This window comes from Tiliqua scincoides, chromosome 4, assembly GCF_035046505.1.
Source record: "Tiliqua scincoides isolate rTilSci1 chromosome 4, rTilSci1.hap2, whole genome shotgun sequence".
Classification (NCBI taxonomy): Eukaryota; Metazoa; Chordata; class Lepidosauria; order Squamata; family Scincidae; genus Tiliqua; species Tiliqua scincoides.
The window spans coordinates 175,555,083-175,568,041 of NC_089824.1; the positions used below are offsets into that span (position 1 = coordinate 175,555,083).

The window sequence follows — 12,959 nt, forward strand, 5'->3', positions numbered from 1 at the left end:
GTGAGTGCCTACAAGTTTTCTCATCTACAGTTCACAGCAGCGCTGGGGCAGATACAATTTGAATTGGACTCTGGCATGGGGAAAATCCAACTGGGGTCTCTGCAGCTGCTTATACTGTATTTATTTTTTAAACCCAACAGAGATGTATCCGTTCCTCTCCATCAATCCCATTTAGCTTGGCCCTAAGCTTCTGAGTCACAAAACCCTAGCACTGAATGACAGAAAATGAATTATCACTTCACATTTGCAGGGATGTTCTTTACGTAGGGCAGAGGAAGGCTATTTATCCACCCAATTCCAAGGTTTCAAACTATATCTAATCATACTGCCTTGACCCAGGGCCCAGATTCAAAAGTCTCTGCATTGAAGCAGGAATCCTGGGGAGTCTTCATGAAGACCTTCTCCCTGGACCATCTCAGGAAGCAGCCACTGGGGACCTATCTCCTGATTTCTATCAGATAAGAACTTCTAGGGAACATGTTTTCCTTATTATCTGCCCCCACAATAAAAAAATTATCTCCTTGCCAGTACCCTTGATATGGACAACTCTGCCCCAGAAACTCTGGCATCCTGTCTTTGCCAGAATGCCAGTCCTTAAGACAGTAGCCAGGGCATCAGAGACTTACCAGCAGCATTGGGACAAGAGCCTCAGAATCAGAGAGCCCTTTAAAAAGGATGTTCTGCTGTAGGAACATGGGAGTAAGATCATAGTGGTTCAGACTTCAGTAGGCTTCTGACCAGTGCTGGACCACCACTAGATTAATCTATCAGCTTGCCAACCTTAGCCTTGCCTCTAGCTCCACTGGATTCTGTCCAGGGTCCTGCTGCCTGGTTTGCTATCCTGGTTTTCTCTATGTGTTCACTACTGACGTCTTCCTGTGGATACCTAAAATCAACCTGCATTGCTTGGACATAAGGTACTTTCCAGTCTTTCCATCATCTCCACTGTATGAACCTCAAACTGGAGACACAGTTCAGAAGAACGTATACCTCTGGCCTATACTGTGTTCTAATGAACTGTCCCTTTTCTAAATCACAAACTGGTATGGAAAGATGTATTAAAAAGGTACATGCGCCCAATGCATTTTGGCATATCACAGTCCTCAGTAGCAAAAATATTTCTTGTTCTACTGATTGAAGTTCATTCAGAGTATATTTTGTCAAAAAGCATCATTTTGAAGCTATTGCCTCCCTTTTTCTTTTTTCTTTTTCTTTTTAGCTTTTGCTACTCTCCCCCTTGTTTCTTCTGCCCTTTCACAACTGCAATGTCACACACAACTCTGAAACATTTAGGATATTTTGCGATTATCCAACCAATGGGCTGATGGACTATGGGCAACATTCAACATAATATTCGTCTTTTATATTTTTGCCTTAAATTTATTTTTGGATTATCTTGGTACTTATTTTTGGAGGTATGAAGTATAATTAAGGATTAAAACAGTGAATCCATTCATTGTAATTCTGCAATGTGCTGAGAAAGTAATCCTGCAGCTTTGCAGCCAATGGGGACGATGTTATTGACTTCATCAATTGTGGCTTATTCATGGAAGCAAGCAACTGAAAACTACATTTATCCCTGACATTGCAAATATCCTCAGGTACATTCCAATGAAATATTCCTTGCACAGAAAGAACATGGCAAAGTCATCTGACACTGACTTTGTTATCTAGATGAAAAGTATGGACAGAGCAGTCCCAGCTGTGGCTCAAGATCTCAGAAATATGGAACCATGTGGGGACCTGGGACTTTGGAGGTAGAATGCGGAGATCTATGTGTGCCATCTTCAGTATTTGGCTTGTGCAGTAGGTATTCTTGACTTTGCATGTTACAGACAAATGTGGGAAGAGAAACATTTCAGCCATTATGTGCATGGAGATCTGTAGTAAGGCATTTCTAGTTTCACCTCTGGCATTTTCACACGGGTACGCAAAAGCCTGCCTCCTATAACGAAGAATACATTTACAATGCAGTTGCCCCGTGCTAGGCAGGAGGCTCTGGACAAGATTCTGGACCAGCTTCTTGAGGGTGGGCTACATGTCTCTATTCTACCCCCAGCAACCAAAGCCCAGGTAGAATAAGCTGCTTTTTCAAGGCACAAAAGTAGTCTTTTTCATTTCCCAAGTCAGCATCCTGAATACAGGCTTGCGTACTGTCCATCTCTTCCAATAGTTCTATGACCCCACCACTGTACCTTCTGTGCTACAACACCTATTAAAGCATTAGGGATAAGTTGTCCAGTTGGTCTGACCTCCTGCACGACGATGCCTGCAACTGTCTTTATCAGCAGAACACCACGGGTTTGAGCAAGGTAAACAGTCCCTGTGACTGACCCCTGGTTGGCTGGCAACCTTCAGTCTCGAAAGACTATGGTAGAAGCCTTTAGCACCCAGTATTCCCAGGCAGTCTCCCATCCAAGTACTAACCAGGCCTAACCCTGCTTAGCTTCTGAGATCAGACTGACCCCTAGCCCACAACGATTCCAGAGTTTCACCCAAAAGTTTTACTGAATGTTTTCCATGAAGTATTAACCAGTGTGCTATATTATTTTATGCTTTGTTCCCACCAAATGTTTGTTAGCTGGCATCCCAAATGAAAATCAAACTCTACATCCAAGACTTTACACTCTACATACCATATTTAAATCAAGAAAATGACCAAAGAGTTCCTGAACAACCTTTAAAAAATCAATAAGGAGAACAGCAGTAGTAGAGGTAAACCAAGGTGATGTGAATTTTTCACACAAAGAATGGCACAAACTTTTGACTAGATCCAGTACAAGGATCAAGCAGAGAACCAGGATTTATACCATTGAGCAATGTGTTCCAAAAGATCTCGCTTAACCCCTACTCTTCATTCCCCCAATCCCAATGTCTAAGTACCAGTAACTGCATTTGCTCACATTCGTCTGTTGTTCTCTTTGCTGCAACCGTCCTGCCTCTGTTTCTGTTCCACCACCACAAGATCTTACAATCTCTTTTGAGTGTAAGGTTTTGGGGGCAGGGACCTACAATCTACATTAAGCTATAAAGAGCTAGATACACTGATGGTGCTGTGTATATTTTTTAACAGATGGCACATGGAATTGCCATTCTGTAGTAGCTACCTTGAAATATAACTATTCTGTGTATCTGAAACTGATTCCCCATTCCTATTATTTTGGTGCAGAAAGTAACCCACGTTAAAGTTGCATTTTGTTTCTAAACTGGAGCAAGATGGGAAGACCTTTAATCTGAGTGAGAACTAAAATCCTTAGGAAAATGAACTTTCCTGGAGCTGCTGAAACCACTGGGAGTGTTATTTACAGACAGGTCTTGCCTGTGGGACTCTTCTCAGCCATGGCACTGCTTTGCTGGCAGCCTCTGTTCAGAAGGTTCCTTTAATCAGTTCAACCTGAAGCAGGTTTGTCTTTATTTTCAGGTTTGTCCCTCCTCCCTCCAGCATCCTTTGTAGTTGTGTGTGGCTTTTGCAGCTACTGCTGGCACCTGTCCAATTGCCTCCGACTCCCCCACTACAGCTTTCAGGGTTCGGCAGGGAGAGAAAGCCAACTTCCACAGAACCTCCTTAAATATTTCCTCCCCGGCTGCTGCTCTGCCCAGTCCCGTTCCACAAACTCCTGAGTTAAGCATCTGCTACCCCAGCACTGCAATGCAGCAGTCACCAACCAAAATGAAGTTCTCTGAGCCATCACATCAAATACAAAAGCCACCCTGCCTCCACAGGGAGGCAGAGCAAGGCCCTGACCCATTGCCCTTCCCCTCCCCTCCCCTCCCTGACAGCTTCATCATCCTCTGGGAAAGCCTACCTGACCCGGCGGTCTGCACGGAACTTTAGCATGTTGGCAGGACTCAGCTGCGATTCCCCCTGACAACAACCATATCCCTGGAAGGTGGGTAAAAGGTAAGTCCTCCCGGAGCACTGCCAGTTCTTCTGTGGCACTAGGAAACATACCACAGTGGAAAGTCCTGCCCTGGCATGGAGATCGATATGGTGGTCCTATATGATTTCCCCATCTTCAACTTCTCTGCTCCCCCTTTGAGTTCACTGAAGATCGCCACTGCTTTCTGCTTTTCTGTTCTGATTTCTGGGCAGGCAATACAGGGAGGGAGAGGCAGCAGATCTCTCCTTCTCTCGAGGCACCAGGGTCTATCTAACCTCGTCCAGCCTCATCATTCAAACAATGCTCTCAGCCTCACATGCAGCAATAGCAGCAGCCAGCAGGCATGGCAAAGGCAGGAGGGGAGGGGTGGATTTTGAGCTCAGTTCCCCCGAGGAGAGAAAGGTGAAGGGTATACGGACACCGGCAAGCCTCCAAATGCTCAGGCACACACATGCACAGACAAGGCAGGTGCAGCAGAAGACAAATTATGCTTTAACCTCACCACAGTGTTTCAGGAACAAGGGCTTTTTGCAAAGGCTGAAGGTGAGGCACATAAAACACTGACATTTTCCTTTACAAGAGATCCTCAGAGCTCTGTAGTTCTAAGAAACTCTGTCTTAACACTGGCTCTCTTAATTACTCTTATGATAATGATGTACACACATTGATTGGATTATAGATGCTGTCTTGTGAATAACGCCTTTATTTGGATCTCCATCTCCTCTGTTCCTTAGGACACAGGGTGGGGTCACACTATCTTAAAAATCAAGACAGATAATCGACAGATACATTGAGTAGATTTTTTGCATCTCTCTTAGTTCAAGTTTCTTAACCAGATTTTTTTCTTGATCTAAAGTTTCTCAAATGTCAAGCAATCATACAAATATTCTCCTTAAATTGCTCTTTGCGCCAATTTATTGGGCAATATTATTTCTTTTTTTTTTAAATTAGGCTAAGGCAATTTAATGCTACATAACCTGAAAAGGTCAGTGATCATATTATTTGGGCATATTGTCAGACCTATCCATCCAATTTCTCCCCTGTTCAACTTTATTTATGTTAGTAAAATTCTGCACTCCTTTTCAACCTACCATGGTTCTCCAAGCTGCCCCAATAAACCACAAAAAACAACCAAAATAGTATGATTAAAAGGTCACATATAAAAACACACATAAAAAGAGCGAATGGGCAGAAATCAGCAGTACTGGCCCAACCCATCGGAAAGCTTTTGAAAGCAGAAAATTTTCAACCAATTTCCTAAGCATGAGAAGCATTCTATAGCTCTCTGGGGACAGAACACAGGAAGCATAACTTCTAGGCTTTCTACTATCTCACCATTTTATTTCTACTAGACATGGTGGTCCTATCAAGCTAAAAACATGCGAGTTAATCCCATTGTATTCAATGGGATTTTTTTTTTAAATAAAGGCACAGCAGATTGCTGTGCACATCATTTTAGGGCGCAGTCCTAACCCCTTATGTCAGTGATTTCCAGCACAGGCATAGCAGTGCCAATGGGACATGTGCGTATCCTGCAATTGGGTGTCACTCACGGAGGCTTCCTCAAAGTAAGGCAATGATTCTTCCCTTACCTCAGAGTTGCATTGCCCTTATGACAGTGCTGGAAAGCACTGACGTAAGGGATTAGGATTGCACTCTTAGTGCTACAATACCTCCTGCTAAAACTAACTGAGAAGAAAGCCCAGGATCACTGGTCCCTGTACATTCTACTAAGCCAGAATTCCTGTGGAACAGCATCCTCATTCTTCAATTGACACTACTTTTACCTTACATTCATTAAAGTTTGTATGGAAATCTTTGCCTTGACACATCAAAAGGCCCAATCCTATTCAACTTTCCAGTGGCAATGCAGCCCCAAGGTAAGGGAACAAATATTTCCTTATCTTAAGGAGGCTTCCATGACTGCCACCCAGACTGCAGAATGCAGCACACAGCCAGCTGGTATGGCTGTATGAGTAATGGGAAGTTGAATAGGTTTGGGCCCACGATGTGGTAGAATTGGCAAAACCAATATCCTAGAAATCAGTAACAAATACTGAACGCAAAACTCCAACAGCCCGTAACATTGATCAATATCAGTAAGCAAATGGGTTGGACTCAGTCTTTGGCTTCATAAAAATCAAATCAATCGAATGTCAGGAAAGCAAAGGGCAGGTGAGCACACTCAAGTTCTACTACTGAGCTACCACCCCTCTCCCATGTTGGACGGGTAGCATTGCTCAAAGGTTGCAGGATAGCCACACACCTATTGATAACTTAAAGAGAAAAAAGGAAGATTTTTATACCAGTGCAAGGGAGTGCACAGTCCTCAAAGACACACATTCCAAGTTGAAAGGAACAGCTTCATCAAATGGCAAAATAGTTGCAGGAAGAGAAAATAGCCTTGCTAGTGTTCACTGCTTTTTTCCCCTTTATTTTAAGGCTAGATCATAATATCAGTGGTTCAGAGGGAGGGAACTCAGCCTCTAAAATAGCCATTCTCAGCCTTTCTTGGACTATGGCCCCTGAGGAGCTCTTCTCAGGTTCCAGGTCCCTCGTGTCAAACAAGGATACAAAATGATAAACATAAAATCCCCTTCTCACAGTTTTCAGTCTGTGACCCCCCCCCACCCTTTCAAATGCACCAGGGCTGTCCAGCAGGCCATATGGCTGCCATTGAGAATGACTGCTCTAAAAGATCACAGGTCTGGGAATGAGAAGCATCACTCATCACCAATTCTGACACTTTGTACCACCAAATATTATGACATATTTTTAATCAACTCCTCCCCCAAGGGTCTCAATGTGATCCTCCTGCCCTGATTTTATCCTCACAACAACCCTGTGAGATGGATTAGTCTGAAACAAAGTGACCAGACCAGGACCACACAATGACCTTCATGGCTGAACAGGGATTTGAACATAGTTTCCAGTTAAACCCTTGACAGAGGCCATAACTGAATGGTACAGCATATGTCTCTCATGCAGAAGGTCTGAGGTTCAATCCCTGGTATGTTCAAGCTGGGATGCTTTCCTCCACATGTGAAACCCGGCAGAGAAACTGACTCCAGAGTTAGTGTGTGCAATGTAGACCTAGACAGGCCAGCTATCTGACTCAGGTACACATGTATCTATCCACCACACCACATTTTAAGAGGAACTCATGCACTAATTGAGGGAAGAATTTATTTTCTAAGCAAACAGATACTGTGTTTTCAGTGCTAAGAAAATGTGACAGACACCCTATTTTGAGAGATAAGGGCACAATCCTAACCAGGTCTACTCAGAAGTAATTCCTATTTTGTTCAATAGGGCTTATTCTCAGGAAAGTGTGGTTAGAATTGCAGCCTAAGTTGCATTCCCTGCAACTAATGAGTAACAACTGTACATTTACAGTAGGGGGAGGCAAAAAAGGAGAAGGAGGTGTGGTCTGGTGGTTGAGCCATTGCCCTGTATGAAGACACTCAGCAAGTTCCAAGTGTTCTTGCCCTTGGCAGTGAGACTGGAAAGCTGGTGACACATGAAGCGTGAGAGGGTGTAGAATTTACGGAAAGCGAGAGAGTTGGATAACATCTTGAGAACCAACCAAGGGTCAACTGTAGCTGCTGTGAGAGCTCAGACAGTGCAGAGCACAGTCAGAAAGATGGCTGCACTTGGACAGAAACATGAGGTGTGTTGAGGGCTCTGTGAGTTCTTCTCACAGAACAAATACTTGTAGAAGCTCCATTTGAAAAAAGGAGGTTTATCAATAGCCTGCCTTGTAAACGGACTTGAATTCCATGTAAAAACAAAGGTGGTACAGGTGAAGCCTCTTTAACCAAGGGGGTTCGGTTCCTGGTGGGTGAATCGATGGATAAAGCGGCCCCCACCTGTATATAAATAAATTGAGTATCTGCAGTAAAAGGCTGATTCGCTCCTGTCTGCAAGCCAATAAGTTGATCACACTGACCCTATTATTGGTCATGAGCTTTCCACCAGTAACCTCTCCTAGCTGACTTCAAAAGCTTTGCAGCTTCTGACTAAAGGGAAAAGGTACAGGATTTTGCATGCATTCTCTCTCTCTCTCTCTCTCTCTCTCTCCCCCCCCTCCAAAAGCCCTTTAAAATTAATTTAAACAAATCCATGTTGTTTATCCTAACATCAGAGAAAAATAGTCATGTTCAGAATATGCACACACCTGACACTTATTACTCCTTAGAATATCTCCAGGCTGTGGAAATGACTGACTTTACTATTGGTTAGCTAGATTAACGCCGGGATTTACTTCTAACTGAATAAGCATAGGGCTGTGCTGTTAATTGGGGCTAGGTTCTGGCAAGATTTAGTCCCTGGACCTATTTTCAAGACTTAGCCCTGGCACTAGAAACAACGAACAAACTTCTGAACATGCACAGAGTGCTTTATTCTTTCCAATAATTGAACACAATGAGCCCCCATATATCTGGAATAAGGGGGAATGGCTTCCACATGAGAATGTGTTCCCCCAGCGGTGTTCATTATTCTCAGTATGTTTGCACGAATTGCAGGCAGTTGTGCATTGAAAGCCAGCAAGGTGCAGTACGTAGACTAAGATTGAGAAGTCCCAGGTTCAAATCTCCACTCAGTCATGAAGTTCACTGGTCGCCTTGGGTCTTTCAATTTAAGCTCAGCCAGGGTTGTTATGAGGTAGTAACAGAGATAAGGTGAGTCCTGCATGCCACTCTGACCACCTTGGAAAGAGGGTGGGATAAAAGCATTCATAATCATGTGCAAACTGATGGGGGAGGGGCTGGCGAGTAGACAACCCTGTCTTGCAGTAGTCAGCTACACTGCCGGGAGAGGAGTCCTTTCTGCTTTATGCCTTTCTTGGGAAACTTATCACTGCCTTGTACTGTACTGCTCTCTCTGCTCGCAGTGCAGATAGCCTTATATGCTGCCATGATGATGCCCACCTCCAGGTTGAGGCACCAAAAAAAAACAACAAATGCTCTTATCTCCCAAATGAACTCAAAACAAAATAAAACAATGGCTTAAGCTTAAAGAGGAGAGATGCAAAGTGTATCTCTGAAGCAGCCTCACCGCATCAGCTGCCAATGATTCTTTTCCTTTCCAGGGCTGAGCTCTGCCACAGGGGCGGAAGGGAGGGGTCACTTCTGCAAGCTAGCAGCAGAAGCCAGCTGTGCATGGAACCAATTGGTTAAGTACGTTTGATGTCACTAATCGCCAGAGCAATTTTGCATGTTGAAAAATGTTTCCTTCCCCCCCCCCCAATGGATACATGTATGCATGGCATTCTTAATTGGAAAAAAGAAAGCATGAAAGAAAGGGCCAGACTTACGGCTGAGCCAGCATTCAGTTTGCTGGGCTAGGCTGGACTCCCCTCCCATGTCTAACGCAAGCACTGAGCTCTCCTATGATGCCTATCTTCCCTTTTGCACTCAGGTCCTAAGTCCAGAAAGCAGATCAATCAAGAGGCGAAAGGAGTGCCTACGACTTTCATCTCAAGGGAGTGCGAGGTCCAGGAAATACAAGGTGGCTACCAGTCTAGTCATATGGCTACCAGTCACATGGCTACCAGTCTAGTCAAAATATTAGTCAGACTGCCTTAGAGAACTACAAAGCTGCTTCAAAACATCACATGATCTGGCAGCAGACACCCCCCTCCTGAGAGGTGCATGTAATTAATCATAGTTATTATTTCTGAAGCAGCTGAAAACAAGGTGCTCTACAACCACATAACATTAACGAGAAGACCCTGCCTGCCTGCTTCTTCCTTGGCAAATGTGCTTGTTTAATGCAAGTGTTTGCAAACACACCTTTATTGCATTCATTCACTGCCTTTTAATAAGTACTGTAAAACATTTTAGAAAGGCGCCTTCTTGAAAATGTAAGGATGTAGCTGCCCACAAAATTGGAATGTTTAAAGGGGTTCAGCAAGCCACCAAGTACAGCATTCATCAGTAAAACAGGGAGATTGGCAGTCCAATCCTGCGCTGCCTGTTGCGCAGGGCTGTAGTGGCGCCGAAAATGGCTGTTGCTGCATCCTGAGTGCTACCCAGGCAGCTGCTTGAGAGAAGGGGACTTTCATCCCCTTCCCCCGGGTAAGGCGAGTCGCCCCGCAATGGGGCCACTTGATTGTATAGCAACCTAAGGGTCGGCGTAGAATCAAGAGCCTCCGTGTCAGGGCACCGGTGCCGGACTGGTGCTGAGACCTGCAGGCATACCTTTTGTACCTGGTGGTAAACCAGCACGCACTGTTTAGGATTGGGCCCTTACACAGTTGTGTGTTCAACTGTTCTTTGAAAGCTTCCAAGGATGGAAATGCTACACTATCTCTGGGTAACCCATTAGGACCCAAATTTTTTAGCACCGGGACTCACTTTTTAAAATGACACTCTTTGGGTACCCACCAAGGTTTACCAGACTTTTTAAAAAGGAGATCTATAATGAAATAATATTTTATTTTATAAATAATAATAACTAGAAAAAAGACCCTCAAACATTTATCTCCCTGTATTTACACATGCTTTCAAACTGCAGGAGCTGAGGTCATTGCAGGGTAATTAGCAGCTACATATCTGGTTTTTGAATAGCTTCAGGGCTTGAGGCAATTAATTTTCTGATCTTTCCATCACTCTTTGGCAACCCACCAAAAATCAGGTCACGACCCACAAGTGGGTCTCAACCCATAGTCTGGGAACCACTGCATTGAGACAACTCCAGACAGCACTTTCCCAGGGAAACACACAGTGATCTGCATATGAGACATACAAGGAGTTTCATAGGTTGAGAACCTTGTTGACTGAAGCAGTAGCTTCCGGGTCTGGTTTTTTTTACAATCTAAATTGTGAGACTGGAGGAAGGAGATGAGTACCTGCAGGGGCAGACAATGTCATCCCTACAAAGACAGGTATGTTAGAAAGCCATCTGGGTTTCCAGTGTGCTTAGTGGATAAAGGATTGAACTAGTAGAGACCTGAGTTCAAATCTTCTCACTGGGTGACCCTCGGTCAGTAAAACTGTCCCGGCTTACCCAACCATGAAGGGTTGTTGAAAGGATAAAATGTGGGAGACAACCATGCATGCCCTCCTCAACTCCATGGAGGAATGGCACAATAAATACAGAATTTTTCAGTGGACTTTTCTAAAATGTGGATTTCTTTGCAAAAGAGGTGACCTTGCCTCGACCCCAGCAGGGAATACATTTCAGCCTAAGGAAATAGGGCTAGCAGGTAGAAGAAGGTCATCACACAGAATTTATTACCTCTACAGTTCTTTTCTTTTACAGAGAGTATCAGGGGATGGAGAGGGACAGCTCCTCTTTCCACCCCTCACAAGCAAGGAACTAGCATGGGGGGGGGAACATGCCAAGTCATGAGACTGCTGCTCACTCACTCACTATGTTACCAACCTATGAATCTTGCACTTGTGACCCACCCTGCCAACCATGCACAGATACATACATATACGTCCATGTCCTTTCCTCTTTGAGGAAAGGAGAACCATCACCCCAGCAAGCAGTTTCCGAAACAACACTGGTAAGATCTGGAATAATTAAGCCCAAATTTGTGCAGACCTCATGATCGCATGCTGGGCTATCATTATGACAAAGTGTATTTCTGTTCCTACTTGTTTTTATGCTAGTCACAGTGTCCTTTTGGTTTGACACCCACAAGAGGCCAGGAGTTTGGACTATTAAACTCTTCTGTCTGCTCCACAGCTAGGAACATATGGTTGATGCAACATTGGTTGATGCAGCAAGCAATGACCCCAAGCTGACAGCAGTCTTTCAGAATTGGCAGAAATATACACATACTTCTTCTCTTTCCTTCGTGACTTTTGATTTGCCCGCTTTCTCTCACAAAATGCCTAGGACAGATGTCTTTAAAGAATCAATCAGACAGAAACACAGCATTTCAGTAACACCATCACCAAGCTAATCAGTCTGGTCATCTACAGTTGAGGCCTTCTACTGCCATGCCCTGCTTGCCATTAGAAAGATTTCGAAGATGAGGCAGAAAAAGTTCCTACAGCTCACATCCGAGGCATACATCATGCTCTCTGAGGGTGGAGTGAGATTTATATACTATGCTTCAAATCGTTTTATTTCATGGGAGCTTGTCTTCATCTTAGCTCCACTTACCCACGTAAAACACAAAGCGTAAACTTCAAGGCTCTTTCCATATTGACATGCCAGGGATCTATAGTCCTTCATAAATATCACCAACCTACCACCTGCATAAATATTATCTGTGTGCCCATAAATATCAGCCTTGTGTACAAGCCATCATAACTATAGCCATTCTTCACAGACAAGATTTTACAACTCCCATGGCTAACTCCATCTACATTTTCAGAAAACAGATAAGAAGTCAGTCAAACAACTGGCATGTGCCCATATTATTGACAGTGTAGAGACCGCCACTGGTCCTGTACGTATTCTATTGGTAAGGCCACTATCTGTGCAAAAAAGGCTTTAAAAATTCAGATGCTGTGTTGGGACCACTTTAAATCACTCCATGTGAAGGCTGACCGATTGTGCTGAGAAGTCTGGTGTTAATGCAGACTCACTCCAACATGAGAATGTGAAACTGTAGAGTGAAAATATGTTTCTGACGCCCAAGCTACATGACCGATCTGCAAGCTTAAACACAGTCTGCCCCGTTCATGGATAAAATATAAGGTGCATATGGGTACAGTACAGGTGCTGAACCATTTCTTTACCTATGGTTTGAAATTCACAGACTCTCCTCCAGAAATACTTTTTTCCCAGCCAGATTGCAGCACTCAGTGGCAGAAAAACACCAGAGGGAGAGAGAGAGAGAGAAAGAGAGAGACTTCAGGGAGATGAGGCAGGTGGGGGAACGCTCAGCACTTGCATCAGAATCCACATGCCTTTTGTGATTAGGTCAGAATGATGTTGAAGGATGCAGTCTGGCTCTTGGTATAGCAGGTCGTTGCAGTTTAGTTTGACAAAGGCAAGTTCCACACGGCACACTTAAAACAACCATTAATGTGATGCCTGTTCATACACAGCCAATGGATGGAGTCTGTTACCATTATTGGAACTGGATTTTAAAAGCTTTGGCCAGAAGCTGAG

At 44.1% G+C, this 12,959-nt stretch overlaps 1 protein-coding gene across 5 annotated transcripts in view; it reads right to left on the reverse strand.

The window, feature by feature from the left end:
- Nucleotides 1-12,959, reverse strand: part of PLEKHA6 (pleckstrin homology domain containing A6) — a 144,065-nt gene that overhangs the window by 74,050 nt on the left and 57,056 nt on the right. The gene's annotated exons all lie outside the window — the stretch shown is intronic.